Source organism: Schistocerca piceifrons, chromosome 8 (genome assembly GCF_021461385.2).
Source record: "Schistocerca piceifrons isolate TAMUIC-IGC-003096 chromosome 8, iqSchPice1.1, whole genome shotgun sequence".
Taxonomy (NCBI): domain Eukaryota; kingdom Metazoa; phylum Arthropoda; class Insecta; order Orthoptera; family Acrididae; genus Schistocerca; species Schistocerca piceifrons.
Genome location: NC_060145.1, coordinates 147,376,142 through 147,396,839, shown reverse-complemented (window position 1 = coordinate 147,396,839; position 20,698 = coordinate 147,376,142). Strand labels below are relative to the sequence as shown.

The 20,698-nt window shown below is 43.1% G+C and overlaps 1 protein-coding gene and 1 non-coding gene across 2 annotated transcripts in view; one reads left to right on the top strand and one right to left on the bottom strand.

The window, feature by feature from the left end:
- The window catches only part of LOC124712144 (TWiK family of potassium channels protein 18), a 1,284,422-nt gene that overhangs the window by 878,756 nt on the left and 384,968 nt on the right, over nucleotides 1-20,698 (bottom strand). The window lies entirely within an intron of this gene.
- Nucleotides 6,338-6,412, top strand: Trnat-ugu. Its single transcript has one exon. It is a non-coding gene; the product is annotated as a tRNA-Thr (tRNA).

The following is a 20,698-nucleotide window of genomic DNA, read 5'->3' as shown; positions in this document are numbered from 1 at the left end:
AACCACACGAGTTCTCATCATGCGCGAGGCCAACCGTGCGGTTTTGAACTGCCTAACGCAAACGGTTCAGAAGTTACGACGATTTTATTTCATTCAGTTCAATAATAGTCACCCTGTACCTGTTTGCATAATTAAGTTTGTACGGAGCCATTGGTGTGTGAGACCTACTCGTACTTATCAGAATTTTTTTCTCTCAGGACAAATCTCTCAAATGGTTCAAATGGCTATGAGCACTATGGGACTTAACATCTGAGGTCATCAGTCCCCTACAACTCAGAACTACTTAAACCTAACTATCCTAAGGACATCATACAAATCCATGCCCGAGGCAGGATTCGAACCTACGACCGTAGCGGTCACGCGGTTCCACACTGAAGCGCCTAGAACCGCACGCCCAATACGACCGGCGACAAATCTCTGTGGTTTCAGTTAACTTGATGAGGTTTCTTAAATGTCTTGTCAGAAGTCTCTTGTTGTTGGGTCTCTGGGTACCATGGCGTATTATTATATCAAGAATCAGTAAATTTCCTCAACTAAGTTATTGATAAGTTAATGTGGGTAAATTAAAAACGAAAGTTAGATCCTTAGGGTGATCCATCACGTAACCTGGAGATGCGAATAGCTTAGACATATTCACTGAACGTGTCGCTGCCCTTTGTATCTTAAAATTGGAAACGCTTGGACGTGTGCTACGAAAAGTCGTCCTCCAAGCTCTGTCTGTCTGCGGTTTGTATTTATAATGCCTGGTGTGGCGTCGGAGGCGGCGGTGGAGGTGGTGGAGGCGGTTTCTGGTGGGAGGCGTGCGTGCGACGCCGTCGCCACCGCCACCGCCAAAAATATGGCCGGTGGCATTGTGTCGCGTTGGGCCGCGACCAACGGGCTACCCAGAAGGAGACATAAAGAGAAAGAGGGAATAACATAGAGGGAGATGGGGAGAGAGAGAGAGAGAGAGAGAGAGAGAGAGAGAGAGGGAGGGGCAGTCCGCCGGCAGTGGCGACTGGAAACCAGCGGGACTCTGCCGCAGGCTACTCTAGTTCCTACAAAAAAAGAAAACGGCTGTATGCGAACGAAAGGATAATGAATAATACTTTTTCAGAATTAAGCGCGGGGATTACAGGTTTAAAGTCTGCTGCCCCGTAATGCTCATAAATCACTAGTGCCGCACTGGCAATGTCCGAAGGAGAAGCCTGTATGGGGGATCAGCTCATCCGAACATTACAATTATGTTCTTTGACGGAGTTGATTCCGGTGCTTATACTGTTTATCCATAGACATTACAAAGAAAGAAGACGGTTTATTAGCAGTATGGTTCTCCTTGAAGCTTTATACATCATCAGAACAGTAGCTGTCAACAAATTTTGGAAACTAACGTTTGCTTACCGCATGCCCACGTAATCTGGAGTAATCTCTAGTTTGGCTACTTGCAAGATATTCATCCACTGTGACTGCAGCACTCTGAGTGCATCAGCTTCCAGTACAGTGGCTCTTACATTGTGTGTGTGTGTGTGTGTGTGTGTGTGTGTGTGTGTGTGTGTGTTTGTGTTTCTTAACTCCAATGAGGAAAGGTGGAACACGTGTCACAACCCAACACTAGCATCGTTTCATTGTATTTTAGCCGATGACATGAAACCACAGCTGCATTATGTCTATTCTTACCGGAGACTAACAGACAGACAGCGCACTGTTGTTATGCTGACAGATCCGCCACATGGACTGTATCTTCAACTGCATTGCATCAACATAAGCTGACATCCCCAGTAGCTGACAGCTCTCAGTATTTGACACCTCTCCCCCACACTAGTTGATAACCTACCCACCAATAGTTAACACCCCCAGTAGTTAACAAAATCCTGCCTCATACAAAACCTCTATACTGCCGTCTTGCATCTTTGAGAGTCTGTAACTTACCATCGGCGAACTCACAAGCAAGGACGGTAACATGTAATAGGAATTCCAGTGTCAAATGCAGAGGAGCCGATAGGTGGGAAGTGTACACTGAAGGCCTTTATGGAGAGGAAAGGTTTGTCTGATGACGTGATAGAAGAAAGAAGACAAGTCGATAGGAAAGAGATAGGGATCCAGTACTAGAATCAGAATTTAAATTAGCTTTGGAGGACTTTAGATCAAATGAAGCGGAAGCGTTAGATAACGTTACCTCGGAATTTCTAAAATCTTTGAGGAAGTGGCAAGCAAAAGACTATAAGAGCTGGTGTGTAGAAGGTATGAGATGGCGATATACCATCACACTTTCGGAAACGCCTCATTCACACAATTCCGAAGATAGCAAGAGCGACAAGTGCGAGAATTATCGCACAATCAGCTTAAGAGCTCATGCATCCAACTTGCTGACAAGAATGAAACACAGAAGAATGGAAAATAAAACTGAGGATCTGTGAGAGGACGATCAGTTTGTCGTCAGGAAAGGTAAAGTTACCAGAGAGGAAGTTCCTATATTGTGGTTGAGAACTGAAGCAAGACTGATCAGGTTATGTTCATAGGATTTGTCGACCTGGAAAAAGCGTTTGACATTATCATACGGGGCAAGAGTTTTCGAGATTCGGATAAAAATATACGTAAGCTATAGCGAAAGATAGGTTATGTATAGTACGCACAAGAATCAAGAGGGAACAATAAGGTTATGTATAGTACGCACAAGAATCAAGAGGGAACAATAAGAGTAGGAACGAGTTGTTCAAACTAAAAAGAGTGTAAGGCAAGGAAATAGTGTTTAGCCCCTGCTCTTCAATCTATACACCGAAGAGAAGCAATGACGGAAATAAAAGAAGGGTTCAAGAGTGGATTTAAAGTTCACTGTGAAATCATACCACTTATAAGATTTTCTGATGACATTGCTATCCTCACTGTAGGTGAAAAAGAATTACAGTATCTGTTGAACTGAATGAACAGTCAAATGAGTACAGAATATGGACTGAGAATAAGTCGAAGACAGACGAAAGCAATGAGAAGTAGCAGAAATGAGAACAGCAAGAAACGTATCACCAGAATTCGTAATCACCAAGTAGATGAAGTTAAGGAATTCTGCGACCTAGGCAGCGAAATAAACCTTAACGGACGGAGCAAGGAGGGCATCAAAAGCAGACTACTGTTGCAGAAAATGCTAGTATCAAATATAAGCCTTAATTTAAGGAAGAGATTTATGATAACGTACGTTGGAAGCACAGTAGTGAGCCATGGACTGTAGGAAGACCAGAACGGAGAAGAATTGCAGCGTTTGAGACTTGGTTCTACAGAAGAATGTTGAAAATAGGTGAGTAATGAGGTAACTCTCCGCAAACTCGTTGGGGGAAGGAATATGCGGAAAACACTGACAAGAAGACGGGATAGGATGATAGGACACCGAAATTCGTATGCTCCTCACCTACGTGAATTTAAATGTGCTTACGCCTTATATACAGGGTAAAGATAAATTCGTGCACTGACTTCACAGCGCGATTCCTCACTACTACCAATACGAAAAAGTGTGTCATAAAACTTCGCCCTGCCCGTATTTCGGGCAGTAAATGGACATTAAAGACTGGCAATCTGGCACCACTGTAGTCACGTGTGTAGTAACTACCTCTGTCAGTATATAGCAGTAGTCCTATGCAGTTGGTGCAATGGAGAGCGTTTTAGGTTAGCATGCAGGGCGGCTTAATCATACAGACTGCAATTTGCAATACTTTTGAAGTTGCGTGGAACGAACAAAGACATGGAAGTACAATCGTTTTTATTGGTCAGCTTTCAAAGAATCTCTTTTCACGTCGTGGACGCGATTTGTTTCACGCTGCTGCATCTACAAGATTCTGAACCTGTTTTCTGTGTAACCCCCCCACCCATTTGCCCCGTCGAAATTATTTGCAAAGTACGTTGCTAGCCCTACTGATGACGTAAGGCCCTATCGAAAAGTAATGAATCTGAACGTGGCAAGAATAATAGTAGCTATTAATCGATGTAACGATTGAGGGAGGGTACACAAAACAAGTTTGGAATCTTGTAGACGTGGTGGTGCGGACCATTTAGTGTGCATGACGTGCAAAAGATCCTTTAAAATCTCACCAATGAAAACGATTGTATTTCCATTTCTACATTTGTAGTACGTATCCGCAAATGCTTTGTAAAAGACCCACAGTAATCGCTGTATGACGGTTAAGACACCAGATGCCGTACCACGTGGAATACATCTAGCAAGTAAAAACATATATATATGACGGTAGTATCTGTTCCCGAAAGAACAGTTACCGTTGATGACCATGCAGCTTTGCTAGAAATGAAATGATAATTAAATGGACACCCTAGCTGCAAACAGGCGTTGATATACTTCATTGGGGATATGTTGAAAATGTGTGCACCGACTGGACCTCGAACCCAGGATCTCCTGCTTACATGGCAGACGCTCTATCCTGCAAGCAGGAGATCCCAGGTTCGAGTCCCGGTCGAGGCACACAATTTCAACATGTCGCCAATGAAGTATATCAACGCCTGTTTGGAGCTAGGGTGTCCATTTAATTATCATTTCATTTCTAGCAAAGCCGCATAGTCATCAACGGTAACTGTTCTTTCGGGAGCAGATACTACCGTCATATACAGGGTGAGTCACCTAACATTACCGCTGGATATATTTCGTAAACCACAGACCGAACGTGAGGAGAGGGGCTAGTGTAACTGGTTAATACAAACCATACAAAAATGCACGGAAGTATGTTTTTTAACACAAACCTCCGTTTTTTTAAATGGAACCCTGTTAGTTTTGTTAACACATCTGGACATATAAACAAATACGTAATCAGTGCTGTTTGTTGCATTGTAAAATGTTAATTAGATCCGGAGATATTGTAACCTAAAGTTGACGCTTGAGTACCACTCATCCGCTGTTCGATCGTGTGTATCGGAGAGTACCGAATTGCGTAGCGATCCAAAGGGAACGGTGATGGACCTTAGGTACAGACGAGACTGGAAAAGCACATTACGTCCACATGCTAACACCTTTTTATTGGTCTTTTTCACTGACGCGCATGTTCATTACCATGTGGGGTGAGGTACACGTACACACGTGGTTTCCGTTTTCAATTACGGAGTGGAATAGAGTGTTTCCCGACATGTCAGGCCAATAGGTGTCCAATGTGGTGGCCATCATTTGCTGCACACTATTGCAATCTCTGGCGTAATGAATGTCGTACACGCCGCAGTACATCTGGTGTAATGTCGCCGCAGACTGCCACAATACGTTGTTCGATATCCTCTGGGGTCGTAGGCACATCGCGGTACACATTCTCCTTTAACGTACCCCACGGAAAGAAGTCCAGAGGTGTAAGATCAGGAGAACGGGCTGGCCAATTTATGCGTCCTCCACGTCCTATGAAACGCCCGTCGAACATCCTGTCAAGGGTCATCCTAGTGTTAATTGCGGAATGTGCAGGTGCACCATCATGCTGATACCACATACGTCGACGCGTTTCCGCAGATCATTCTGTAGAAACGCGATGTATGTTGCAGCTGTTTGGGCCCCTGCAATGAAGTGAGGACCAATGAGGTGGTCGCCAATGATTCCGCACCATACGATGGCAACCACATTGAACATCTATTGGCCACTCCGTAATTGAAAACAGAAACCACGTATGCGCGTGTACCTCACCCCTCATGGTAATGTACATGTGCGTCAGTGAAAAAGAACAATAAAAAGCGTTAGCATGTGGACGTAATGTGCTGTTCCAGTCTCTTCTGTACCTAAGGTCCATCACCGTTCCCTTTGAATCCCTACGTAATTCGGTGCTCTCCGATACACACGATCGAACAGCGGAGGAGTGGTACTCAAGCGTCAACTTTAGGTTACAGTATCTCCGGATGTAATTAACATTTTACAATGCAACAAACGGCAGTGATTACGTATTTGTTTATATGTCCAGATGTGCTAACAAAACTAACGGGGTTCCATTTAAAAAAACGTAGGTTTGTGTTAAAAAACATACTTCCGTGCATTTTTGTATGGTTTGTATTAACCAATTACACTAGCCCCTCTCCTCACGATCGGTCTGTGGAATCGATTCGTCAGTATTTAATGTGGTTTACGAAATATATCCAGCGACAACGTTAGGTGACTCACCCTGTATAGTTAAAATATGGCTTCCCGGCCACTGACCTTCTTGTGCGAACGCACACGCCATGCCCGAACTCGTACGGGACTTGGTAGATTAATCTGCCACGAGTAACGAGTATGATGGGTAAACATCTATTAGGCGCACTACGAATGTAGTGGTGTGGACATGTTGTGAATGTGGGTCTCATGGGGAGCGTGCAAGGGATATATCACTGAAGTCAGTGCAGGCGCACTATCCTCTGCGCCCTCGGTGGCTCAGATGGATAGAGCGTCTGCCATGTAAGCAGGAGATCCCGGGTTCGTGTCCCGGTCGGGGCACACATTTTCAACATGTCCCAAATGATGTATATCAACGCCTGTTTGCAGCTAGGGTGTCCATTTCATTATCATTTCATAAAAACAAATAATACTCGACCGAGAATTGAACCCTCAACCTGCTGCATGCAAACCCAAAACGCTGTCCACTGCACCAACTGCATAGGACTACTGCTTTATACCAACAGAGGTAAGTATTATACATGTTATTCCAGATTGCCAGTCTTTAATGTCTATTTACTGCCCGAAATACGCGCAGGACGAAATTTTGTGAGATACATTTTTTTATTGCTAGCATGTGAGGAATCGCGCTGCGAAGCGCGAGTGAGCGAATATTTCTTCACTTTATAATATATTGCATCCTTGTTCGGTGAAGCAAAGCGTATTACAAAGCTCCATCTACTTGCGAGTTTTTGATAATTGGGATTCGCCTTGTCACTTGGTGTCACCATGTATCACACCGTAAATATATAGGGCACACGCCCGGTGTTTATAACTACACGTGACAGAAGAAAGAAGTGGGCTGCCAAAAACAATTAGAGAGTGAACAATCTGTAATCTTAAAAAGATCAATGTGTGGTGCATGCGTGGTAGAGTCTTCATGTTCGCACCTGTGGGACATATTGTGAAGGTGAAACTATCATTTCACCTACACGATAATGACAATGTAATGGCAAGAGGCGCATAAGAAAAAATCGGAAAGAAAGCGCTGGAAATCATTTCTAGGAAATGTAAAAGTTATTAGGCTGCGTCATACAAAGGTGAATAGAATAAGCTGTAATAATGGATGAGCTTACTAGTGTACCGGAAGTTGGCACATCTTTGCTTGTGTCGTAGAATTGGCGCTTCTTCACTGCAAGTGGGATTGTAAAACACGGGTGCCATCCACTGGGTGATGGTGGCGGCAGGAGGAGAGAAGGGCGGGCTTGAAGGCGATATAAGCGAGCTGTATGAGATACCTGTGCGACCAGCAGCAGCGACTGGTACGACATGTACGCCGTTTAAAAAGGGTAGTGTAAGAAGTCAGCTGACGGACGCTAAGGCCTGTATGTTGGAAGCATGTTATATAGCTGGAATTCGAGGAAACTTGACTAATGGACATACTGACGCTAATGGATTAAAGCTTCGTTACTGCACAACTGCGGCGTGCAGCTGGACACACACTGGAAACGGTACGTGTGACGCTATTGGCGGGCCTTCTTGTTGTTTATCGTACCTTACCTGGCCTTGTCAGATAGTCTGCGTATTCTAATCGATGTCTATATGCACTTTCTAACCGGGTCTTCCTCTTTTTCCAGTATTCTTAGTTGGTGCGGACTGCTTAAATTTCCTTGCCCCAGAACCCGCTGAATCAGAGAACATCAAAGTCACAAAAAGTTTCGATTAATGTAATCAAGGTGAATAAATAAATAAAAAATAAACCTTATTAATGCATTAACAAAGCGACAGTTTTTGTGGCTTTGAAGTTCTGCAAGTGTCAAAGGTGAAAACCACTTTTCTCGAAAATTAAGTAAACAAGTAAAGTAAGCGAAAAAAATCGGCATGCTCAGTAAACGCAATCAGCTCCCTGGTCGAACAAATGTATTAGGATGTCAGTTTGGTAATAGTCCTCTTTCTGCGAACATGTAAGGTTACTATAATTTCGCTCCTTACAAGCACTCATCCACATACTTTGCCATGATCTACAAACACAATTAGGTATCATGTGATACATTGTACATCGTATGCATGAATATATAAAGGAGACTGTCATTTTCACGTACGTCTTATAAATAATTGTTAACGCTTATTGCATGAAAGGTGACGGAGTGTCTATTATAAAAACGGCGTAATTAATGATTGCTTATACTAGTAGAGATTGGAATGCCAGTGGAAGTGAAATGTCTGGCGGAACTGAGGCCCTGGGTGGAAGGCCCACATGGGTGTGTTGGTCCTGCTTAAACACAGGACATAGGAGACGGATGTCGTAGCACCTAAGCGATGGAGCACAATAGAGTCGCGACCAGTCGGTTCTGTAGCCGAACCGGAATGATTATACTTCGGAAAATAGGGAAATATTGCACGCAGGTGAGAGGTACGAAGAAGCGGCACCTCGGAAACCACGGAGGCTGCGTTATTTCCAAGGATTTTCACTCAGAAGCGTACCATTGTACGAGTATAGGTTTTTCCTTACAAACTTTCTGCGCTGGACGAAAAAAGACTAAAATATGGTTGGTCGGCGTTCGGAATAATCTGCAGAGAGGGAGAATATTCTGTGGTTTCGGGAATATGATTCATTTTCGGAATTACGAGGGTGGGGAGCCGAGTCTTGCTGGGAAACCAACGCTGGAGAGACGAGGTCTTCCGTTGTGAGCGCCCGTGTGTGACAGTCGCGCGATATCAGCTTTTGTTGGTACAAACGGACTTGCTGTCATTGATCTCAGTAGAGTTTATAGTTAGGACAGTTAGCAACTGTACTGTTGCGAACCTATACGATTCTGGACTTCACCTCCATGTTAGAAGTCGTCGCTGAGACACAGCGTTCAGTAATTGAGAGCACTTCCTCTGCCTATACTTACGTTGAGACATTATCTGAACTCCGTCCTTGTGGTCGGGAGATCGCGTTTCTTGTCTGTAGAACACAGAGAGGAGAAGGCAGTATTAGAGTATATTAATCAGAGGACCGCCTTCTGCCGTCCTCGTGTTTGAAAGAGTATTTGTGGCTGGAGTTCTTCCATCGTCGCAGACGAGTACGAGAACCATCACTTCGACGCACCGAACACAGTACATACGTTGATATCGCAAATTGCTTCAGTTTATTAGGGCTATAAAAGCCAAACAGCTGTGATCACGTTAGTTTATTTCCACTGAGGTTCCACACTGCCGCGCGAGATTAGCCGAGCGGTTTAGGCGCTGCAGTCATGGACTGTGCGGCTGATTCAGGCTGAGGTTCGAGTCCTCCCTCGTGCATGTGTGTGTGTGTGTGTGTGTGTGTGTGTGTGTGTGTGTGTGTGTGTGTGTGTTTGTCCTTAGGATAATTTAGGTTAAGTTGTGTGTAAACTTAAGGACTGATGACTTTAGCAGTTAAGTCCCATAAGATTTCACACACGTTTGAACATTTGTTCCACACCACCGTAGTTCATCTTTGAAAGTAGTGTCTTCTAGTGTTTGGTACGTAGATGATGTCAGTCATTCCGCATTAATGATATCAGATTGGGCAGGCATAATATGGGACAGAGTTGGGCAACTAATTAGTAATTTTACTTAGGAAATGTAAACTTTGTAATATACAGTTTTTTAAAATCTACAATAAATATATTAGCACGAACAACGTATATCGTTTAGTAGTATTACTTGCCTTAATCATTCATCTATATTTAGGTTGTAATTAAGTCCATTAAGAGATCCTAAGATCTGCTTCAGGGGGTAGACAGACAGAGCCAAATCTTCATTTTAGCGTTTATTATTTTCCGTTGCACACATTCATTTTACACCCGCCTGGAGTAGCATCTTGGAAACATAATAATTCCTTGATACTCAACACGGTCGCCGAATTCAGACAAACTAATTGCACAGGCTAACATGGTTCCTTGGCATTCTCAGCGCCTTTTGCGCTACAAGTCAGTGTGAGGAGACGATTTCTTTTTATTGTGAGTCTTCTTCAGGGCCGGCCGGTGTGGCCGTGCGGTTCTAGGCGCTTCGGTTTGGAGCCGCGTGACCGCTACGGTCGCAGGTTCGAGTCCTGCCTCGGGCATGGATGTGTGTGATGTCCTTAGGTTAGTTAGGTTTAAGTAGTTCTAAGTTCTAGGGGACTGATGACCACAGATGTTAAGTCCCATAGTGCTCAGAGCCATTTGAACCATTTTTTTCTTCTTCAGGCTGCTCTTTATGGATATTGATTGTTCATACAACGTTTGTAATGGATTTCTAAATACCCAGTCCATCATCAGATGCAACCGGGAAACCAGTCATGGTATGGGGAGGAATCGGGTACGGTTTCAGATCATGGCCGGTAGAAACTGAGACACTGTGACTGTACAATGGTATGCCAAGGACATCCTGAGTCCTCGTGTGTTCCCTTATGTGACAGTATCGTGGATCTATTTTTAACAGGACACTGCTCGACCACACGTCGCACCTGTGTCTGTGAACTGTCTGCATGGTGTGGAGCTATTACGAGGCCAACAAGATCTCCAGATCTGCCCCCGATTGGACCACATTCAGTACCAACTCGGTCATCGACTCTGTCCCAGTGCCAGCATCCGAGATATCGAGGACCTTCCCAACTGAATCTGTGCACGCTTGATAGCTGGAGGTGGTGCAATGTCATGCTCTTAAGTGGCCCCATACTGACAATTTCTTTGTCAATTTGACTCATTTTTAAAATCACTCAAATCACAACACATACATTCTCAACCAATGAAATTTCATCCTGTTTCCCTGTCCCCTCCCAGGAACTTTTTTTTTTTTTGCTGTCATTGTATATCGATGAGACTGATTTCTCAGGTATACGTAATGACTGAATATTTTGCAGAAGTCAATTACGTATGCTGTGTCAATGATCAACATCAATACATTGCATCCCAGATGCTCCATAATTCTGCACAAAGGAAGAATATTGCGTCTGTTTGGCTCCGACATAATAATAACGATGGAGAGTTTTAAACATCTGTTATTACCTTACTCAGTCTAACCTCCGGAATTACAGAAAAATACCACTTAACAACGTTCCTGCACCCGTTTATCCCAAGTCAATTATTGTGTTCATACATACCTCTTCTACTAATTTCAACAACATACGTTATATACCGACTTTTGCAACTGTAATGAAAGTCTTACGCCAACCATATGCGTTTCGCGTAATTTCAGAGTATCTTCAGTGGTCACTGTAACAACGTGATTTTCCTTTCTCATCTATTTGTCAAGATCGTGAATAGTTCTCATGTTTTAAATTCGTAATATAAAACAGTTATTTTTATGTGTTTCTTCATTTCTTATTTAATTTTGTAACTAGAATTGGTTGGTAGCCATTGTTATTTGCTATTTCTCTAGCTACTTACGTTATTGTGTCTGTGGATCATGTAGGTCTTTATGATAGATGTTTGTTTTTGGGATTGTGTGTGGTTTGGTCAATGCTGCGGTATTGTATGTTGTTGTGATTTTTCTATAAATACCGAATGAATACTGATTATATTTCCTTTTGACAGATGCACCTAGGAAATTTGTTGTACCTAACTATTCTTTCTCTGAAGGGAACTTTGTTTTCTTGTAGTGTGGAAACGAGATTTTGAAAGGTATAGTAAGGAAGGATTAAGAATGTGGAATTAAAAACTAGAAAAAGTAATAACAGAGAAAACGTAAAATATCTGCAAGGAAATAGGTCAGAATTATGAGAAGAATGTAATCGAAAAACACAAACTGCTAAACGAGAACGCAGAGCAGGGGGGGGGGACAGGTATACAACTGAGTTAGAAAATGACAGTCATGGTCCACAAACAATTGCCTAGAATGCAATCAAATATATAATTTGACAAGAAAACTGTAATTTTTAATGAAACAAGCAGAAATGTATTCAGGTGCATAAGGGATAAATGTAATGACGTTAACAGAGTTAGAAGAAGGTTTAAAACAGTGAAAAAACAAAATGCAGCTTATACAGACGCCATTATCATCGAGTTATTAAAATACAGCGAAATTCTGCTCAAACTGTAATTTCTAAATCTTCTAAATTCGCGCCAGAGAAAGCTGGAATATCGAAAAACTGGTCAACAGCTGTTTTATCAATTTTTAAGAAAGGAGACCGAAAAGACTGCAATAGTTATAGGGTTATAAGTGTTGTAACAGTTGAATATAAACTATATGCAATATATTTAACTCTAAAAACCAATAATCGAAAGAATTTTAAATGAAGACCATAGAAGATTGAGATTTGGACAAACAACAATGGATAATATATTTACTTTTAAGACATTCATTAGTAAAATAAGAGAATTTAGTAAAAAGAAAGACAGATTTTACCGAATGTGCTAAGGTGTCCGCCAGATTAAACAGGAAAAAAAATCTCTGGTCAATACTGCAAAAAATACATGTGACATGAAACTTTACTTGTAATAAAAACAGGGAACAAAATAAGTAAGAATGAAATTATAGCTATCCAACGAGTTGAACAATGTTGCGTTCTTTTCCCAGTTCATTCTGTTTATATATAAACTACATAATTAAGAAATGGACTAAGCAAACAAAAAACAACAAATAAATAAATCTAGAGAAGGAGAACTGTATAAAAACATCAATATATGATAACGATAATAACTGTAATAGTCACTTCAGAAGACGAAATATATTGCAATATTTTTAAATTGAAGCAAATTGGCCAAAATTATTTTTTCAAAACATCTGTGGAAAATACAAAAGCAATCCAAAAAACAGCTCCGCTCAAAAATGACAGGAAACAAACTGGTCATGTAAATTACATGGGCTGCGTTATTTCTTTTCCTTAAGAACAAAGCAGCAGAATTTGAAGTTGTATGTGCTGCAATAAAAATCATTAAGCGAAAAGACAACTAAGGAAAGGCAAATGAAATTCGGTGAAACAGTGACAGTTCTAGGGCTAATTTACTGATCTAAGGCTTGGATACCAAGCAAGAAAGACATAAATGAAATAGTGATATCAGAGATGATATTCTTCAGATCATTTAAAGATTGAGAAGACAGGATAAGAAACGAAGATGAAATTAGCTTAAAACATTTGCAATAACACGAAACTCCACATATATAAGCAGAAATAGAAGCAACATGCAGACAGAATGCAACGAGACAAATAACAAAGTTTTGCTGTGCATCCAAGGAAGCGAGAGATGCAGGTTGCCCCAGGAAGCGATGGAGCTGAGACGCTGAAGCCGCAACAGATTTCTTGAACCTAATTGGTGAATGTAGATGACGATGGTGGTGATTATGATATGTTTGTCTGCTTGCAGTTTGCTATCTGCGTTTCTACTTCTCCTACCAGAGGAAGTCGTTCAGTATGGTGCATTATATCATCTTGGTATTACTTTGTGAAACAATCCTTCCTCTATTTTGTTCATGAACATACACTCCTGGAAATGGAAAAAAGAACACATTGACACCGGTGTGTCAGACCCACCATACTTGCTCCGGACACTGCGAGAGGGCTGTACAAGCAATGATCACACGCACGGCACAGCGGACACACCAGGAACCACGGTGTTGGCCGTCGAATGGCGCTAGCTGCGCAGCATTTGTGCACCGCCGCCGTCAGTGTCAGCCAGTTTGCCGTGGCATACGGAGCTCCATCGCAGTCTTTAACACTGGTAGCATGCCGCGACAGCGTGGACGTGAACCGTATGTGCAGTTGACGGACTTTGAGCGAGGGCGTATAGTGGGCATGCGGGAGGACGGCTGGACGTACCGCCGAATTGCTCAACACGTGGGGCGTGAGGTCTCCACAGTACATCGATGTTGTCGCCAGCGGTCGGCGGAAGGTGCACGTGCCCGTCGACCTGGGACCGGACCGCAGCGACGCACGGATGCACGCCAAGACCGTAGGATCCTACGCAGTGCCGTAGGGGACCGCACCGCCACTTCCCAGCAAATTAGGGACACTGTTGCTCCTGGGGTATCGGCGAGGACCATTCGCAATCGTCTCCATGAAGCTGGGCTACGGCCCCGCACAACGTTAGGCCGTCTTCCGCTCACGCCCCAACATCGTGCAGCCCGCCTCCAGTGGTGTCGCGACAGGCGTGAATGGAGGGACGAATGGAGACGTGTCGTCTTCAGCGATGAGAGTCGCTTCTGCCTTGGTGCCAATGATGGTCGTATGCGTGTTTGGCGCCGTGCAGGTGAGCGCCACAATCAGGACTGCATACGACCGAGGCACACAGGGCCAACACCCGGCATCATGGTGTGGGGAGCGATCTCCTACACTGGCCGTACACCACTGGTGATCGTCGAGGGGACACTGAATAGTGCACGGTACACCCAAACCGTCATCGAACCCATCGTTCTACCATTCCTAGACCGGCAAGGGAACTTGCTGTTCCAACAGGACAATGCACGTCCGCATGTATCCCGTGCCACCCAACGTGCTCTAGAAGGTGTAAGTCAACTACCCTGGCCAGCAAGATCTCCGGATCTGTCCCCCATTGAGCATGTTTGGGACTGGATGAAGCGTCGTCTCACGCGGTCTGCACGTCCAGCACGAACGCTGGTCCAACTGAGGCGCCAGGTGGAAATGGCATGGCAAGCCGTTCCACAGGACTACATCCAGCATCTCTACGATCGTCTCCATGGGAGAATAGCAGCCTGTATTGCTGCGAAAGGTGGATATACACTGTACTAGTGCCGACATTGTGCATGCTCTGTTGCCTGTGTCTATGTGCCTGTGGTTCTGTCAGTGTGATCATGTGATGTATCTGACCCCAGGAATGTGTCAATAAAGTTTCCCCTTCCTGGGACAATGAATTCACGGTGTTCTTATTTCAATTTCCAGGAGTGTATTTGCTAACGTTTCTGAAATAGGCTTTCCATTGGCAATCCTCCCCCTTGTGAGTAGAATTCTACATTAAATTCATAGTATTTCTGGTGAGTAATAATGTACAGGAGAGTGCTCGTCTCTATGTTGTGTTCCTGACGTGACTTTTATTATCTTCGATTTTTCTTTGACTGGGTTTGTCGAGTACGAGTTCGCTGCATCAGATGAGACCAACTTAAATAGCAAGAAACTGTGGGTACCAAGAATCCCTAATTACAAAATTAAATCAGAAAATTCAGAAAGTACAAAAATGTTTAATAGCACTAACTGAAAAAATGAGAACAGCGAAGGATCTTAGCAAACAGTCTCGTAAAAAAAAAAAAGTTTCAGATCCCATTCAAGATATCTGCAAATAAAGCAAGGTCTAAGTAAGACTCATTAGAATTGCATAACGGTGTATAAACTTAAACAATTGCACGCATTCGGGAGGACGACGGTTCAATCCTGCCTCCAGCCACCCTGATTTAGGTTTTCCGTGATTTCGCTAAATCGCTCCAGAAAAAATGCGGGAATGATTCCTTTGAAAGGGCACGGCCGACTTCCTTCCACGTCCTTCCCTAATCTGCTGAGACCGATGACCTCGCTGTCTGGTCTTCTCCCTCAAAACAACCCAACCCAACCGAAACGATTGTATATCTTCAGTTGTGGAAATGTGGCCTAACAACAAGAGAGATATGTATTTTTAATAATACAGTATGTATGTTAATAAAATGCAGACAGTTAAACATCACTTAAGCTAAACTCTAATAATAGAGAGGTAGTTGTGGGTCGTATATTTGAGTCTACACATTTCTGCAAGAGCACGGCGGTGTCTTGTCGTTTGTTGAAGTGCGTATGCCGTATTGTCATCAGAACTCCTACGGAAATCAATAATTAGGAATAAAGAGGTTAATTGGCGGTCATGTTGCATTGCAGAATGGCACAAACTGAGAATTTCAGTCGGACGGAAATCGTGTCCTGGTGACCGAAGTGGTTATGGCAACCGTTCTTGGGAAGCGCAGCATCCAGTTACGAGGCCCGGTCTGCCACTGAATTTCACCTTCGCTATTGCATTACCATAATCCCCTGATCGGCTGGAAGTCATAGGTTTCCCACCCATGTATTCCCTTTCGTTCTAAATTTTCTATTTTATATGAAGATCTGGATCACTTTATTTTTAATTTTTCAACTATACTACAGGCCATTAAAATTACAACACCACGAAGGTGATGTGCTACAGACGCGAAATTTAACCAACAGGAAGAAGATGCTGTGATATGCAAATGATTAGCTTTTCAGAGCATTCACACAACGTTGGCGCCGGTGGCGACACCTACAACATGCTGACACGACGAAAGTTTCCAATCGATTTCTCATACACAAACAGCAGTTGACCGGCGTTCCCTGGTGAAACGTTGTTGTGATGCCTCGTGTAAGGAGGAGAAATGCGTACCATCACGTTTCCGACTTTGATAAAGGTCGGATTGTAGCCTATCGCGATTGCGGTTGCGGTTGATCGTATCGCGACATTGCTGCTTGCGAATGGTCGAGATCCAGTGACTGTTAGCAGAATATGGAATCGGTGGGTTCAGGAGGGTAATACGGAACGCCGTGCTGGATCCCAACAGCCCGGTATCACTAGCGGTTGACAGGCATCTTATCCGCATGGCTGTAACGGTTCATGCAGCCACGTCTCGATCCCTGAGTCAACAGATGGGGACGTTTGCAAGACAACAACCATCTGCACGAACAGTTCGACGACGTTTGCAACAGCATGGACTACCAACTTGGAGCCCATGGATACGGTTACCCTTGACGCTGCATCACAGACAGGAGCGCCTGCGATGGTGTACTCAACGACGAACCTGGGTGTACGAATGGCAAAACGTAATTTTTAAGGATGATTCCAGGTTCTGTTTACAGCATCATGATTGTCGAATCCGTGTTTGGCGACATCGCGGTGAACGCACATTGGAAGCGCGTATTCGTCAACGCCATACTGGCGTATCACCCGGCGCCATGGTATGGGAAGCCATTGGATACGCGTCTCTGTCACCTCTTGTTCGCATTGACGGCACTTTGAACAGTGGACATTACATTTCAGATGTGTTACGACCCGTGGCTCTACCCTTCATACGATCCCTGCGAAACCCTAAATTTCCGCAGGATAATGCACGACCGCATGTTATCCTGTACGGCCATTGGTGGATACAGAAAATGTTCGACTTCTGCCCTGGCCAGCACATTCTCCAGATCTCTCACCAATTGAAAACGTCTGGTAAATGGTGTTCGAGCAACTGGCTCGTCACAATACGCCACTCACTACTCTTGATGAACTGTGGTATCGTGTTGAAGCCACATGGGCAGCTGTGCCTGTACACGCCATCCAACCTCTGTTTGACTCAATGCCCAGGCATATTAAGGCCGTTATTACGGCCAGAGGTGGTTGTTCTGGGTACTGATTTCTCAGGATCTATGCAACCAAATTGCGTGAAAATGTAATCACACGTCAGTTCTAGTATTACATATTTGTCCAATGAATACCCGTTTATCACCTGCATTTATTCGTGATGTAGCAATTTTAATGGCCAGTAGCGTATTATTAATGATAATTGGCCATCGTTAGTAAAAAGATACAAAAAGCAGCGGTCCAGACGTTGCTTTTCATTCATCATACAATTTATGATCATGGTTTCCCGGGACATGCCATCATCTACGAAACATTAACCACACAATTGTTGTACACATTATTTTTTATCATTCCTGTTGTCATTTTTTTCATTTTGGGGGTTATTTTAATAATAGTTTCCAGGAAGCTACCATAACGAAGTGAATGCTCTTGATACGAAATCAGACGCCGAAATGAGCAATACTGATCATGAGATACTATTCACAATTTTAAATGGTTATTTTTATAAGCAAGCCTAAAAGTCGCACAGGAAACACTATTTTTATAGCTATTCCTCAGAGAGATAAAAGCTGATAAATTTATTTTCACAGTGAGATGTCGTCGTAAATGACTGTGACGCGGAAAGCTGGTAAAGAGGGCCGAACAAAGAGTGTTTACGCTGCTATCAGATGCCGCGAGAACAGCTCTGCCCAGCGCAAAGATCGCTGCCTGGTCTCTTGAGGGCTGCCCCACCTGTTGCGATACAAGGAGCCTTTATGAGAGCCAGGCGCTCCGCCAGTATAACAATGAGTGCGTGGGCGAGCGGGCGCACCACGCTCCTGGCGCGGTTATTTTGGAGTACACGCCTCCGCGTTACCCGGTGCCGCCAATACTACCAATCAAAACACGAGGCAGCCTGGGCGAAACTAAGGCAAAATGCAATGTTGGTAAGGGAACGAGGATGGGAAGGTGAACTTAAAGTCCTCAGCCTAACAAAGCACAAAAGTATGCCTAGAGTACGAAAAAGGGACGATCAAATGTTTTCTACGCTACTGGCCATTAAAATTGCTACACCAAGAAGGAATGCAGATGATATACGAGTATTCAGTGGACAAATATACTGCACCAGAACTGACATGTGATTACATTTTCACCCAGCTTAGATGCTTAGATCCTGAGAAATTAGTACCCAGAACAACCACAATTGGCCATAATAACGGACTTATAACGCCTGGGCATTGAGTCATGCGGATAAGATGCCTGTCATCTCGACTGCTAGTGATACGAGGCCGTTGGGATCCAGCACGGCGCTCCGTATTACCCTCCTGAACCCACCGATTCCATATTCTGCTAACAGTCATTGGATCTCGACCAACGCGAGCAGCAATGTCGCTATACGATAAGCCGCAATCGCGATAGGCTACAATCCGACCTTTATCAAAGTCGGAAACGTGATGGTACGCATTTCTCCTCCTTACACGAGGCATCACAACAACGTTTCACCAGGCAACGCCGGTCAACTGCTGTTTGTGTATGAGAAATCGGTTGGAAACCTTCCTCATGTCAGCACGTTGTAGGTGTCGCCACCGGCGCCAACGTTGTGTGAATGCTCTGAAAAGCTGATCATTTGCGTATCACACCATCTTCATCCTGTCTTCGTCTGTAGCACGTCATCTTCGTGGTGTAGCAATTTTAATGGCCAGTAGTGTATAATTGTTTGTCTGAAAGCGAGAAAATTTATCGGAGTGATATTTGACGTGCCTTCAAATGATGGTCGAAATCATCAGCAGAAAATGAGACAAGACTCGCTATGTAATCTACCAGATAGATATCATCCAGTACTCAAGTTGAATGTTTAACTTAGAAATGTACACATTCAAAGATTCAGCGCTAAACACTGAACTTTAAATTCTCAGTCAGCACCTCAGACAAACACTGTACATAAATCCGAGCATCATTCAAAGATGCGTCGAATGATCTCCAATTTATTTTATTTCTCACTTTCAGGCAAATCATTTCAAGAATATTTCGTCATTTTTTACAATTTTTATTGATTTCGAAATGTTTATTGGCACATAAATATTACATCAATGTAACTTTTTTGTGCTAAATAGTTGCGTTGAAGAGGTGAACTTTTCGAGATTTCGTAGCTAGCAGCAACTGTTCGTGAAATCTCAATTTCCCCTCGAATCACTAACAAATTTTTCATAATTATCCCGATAACTTTAAAGCAATTAAACCTTGTTTTGATACCCTATTTAACAATTTCTCATTCCATCTTTGACTATGAAAACTATGACAAATATCCATTGTATAATTACCAGGGAGTCTTGTTTTCAGTCTACTCAAACATTTGACCAGAAGTACCGTACCCTTCTGAAGCATGACTCTGTGCGTGCTCAGCTTTTTAATTAGGGACAGACGTATTTTTCTACTTGTGGCGATCATGTAACTAAGCAAGTGCAGAAATAATTGAATTATGAAAGGTGATAAAGCACTATCTTTTGAAAGTTTAGTACTAATAACCATAAAAGAAGAGTTATAATTCAACATTAAGAATGTCATTTCCGTTTTGAATGGTTAAAAAATAGGCCGGTGAATGCTGAGTGAATGTGCATCGCTTGGATATGTATGCTCTCTGGAGCTCCAGGAAATCTTGTGAAGTACAAAATTGTTGAAAAGAAATCCAGTGAGTGGTTCTTTCTCGACAGACTCAGCTCACAAAATTTTCACTTAGATTCGCTTATGGCAAACTTCCCGCAGTATGGTTGTGCAAGACGCAAGAGTTTTTAAGTGTTTATATGTAATTGCAGTGAGTTTCTCCGATTTTTCGTAGCAGCAGATACGCGTGGAATCACCACGACAGATTAGATGAGACAGGGCTGACAACAAACTAAGGTGCGGCACAGAAAGCAACAACGGCCGGATCTGAAGAGAATTACATGAAACTATTTTCTGGACTTCTAGTGCTGTGCCTTTCACGCAGTGTCGCCACTTATAGAAACCCGTCAGTGTGTAATACCAAACATCACTACTGGACCAGTTAAAATATGTTATTAAACTAAGTCGTTGAAAGTATGAGAAGAAGAAAGTTCTTTTTCATCACTGTAAAATGCCGTCACGAATGTCTCGGATCTTTGCTGTAAAACAGCGTGAATGGCGATTCGAAGAGCAGCATATTTGTTTCCACAGTGTTCACAATTATCAAACGCACTTAATTCTCTGATATGATGAAATGAATGAAGGGATAAAGATTTGCATAAAATGTTTAGTTCGAATGCGAGAAACTTATTCTGCATATTAAAACGCTAATTTATTTGAAGTACTAAAATCTTGAAGAGTCGTTGGATTAAATTTCTTGATTTACATGATCCACAAAATTGAAATGTAG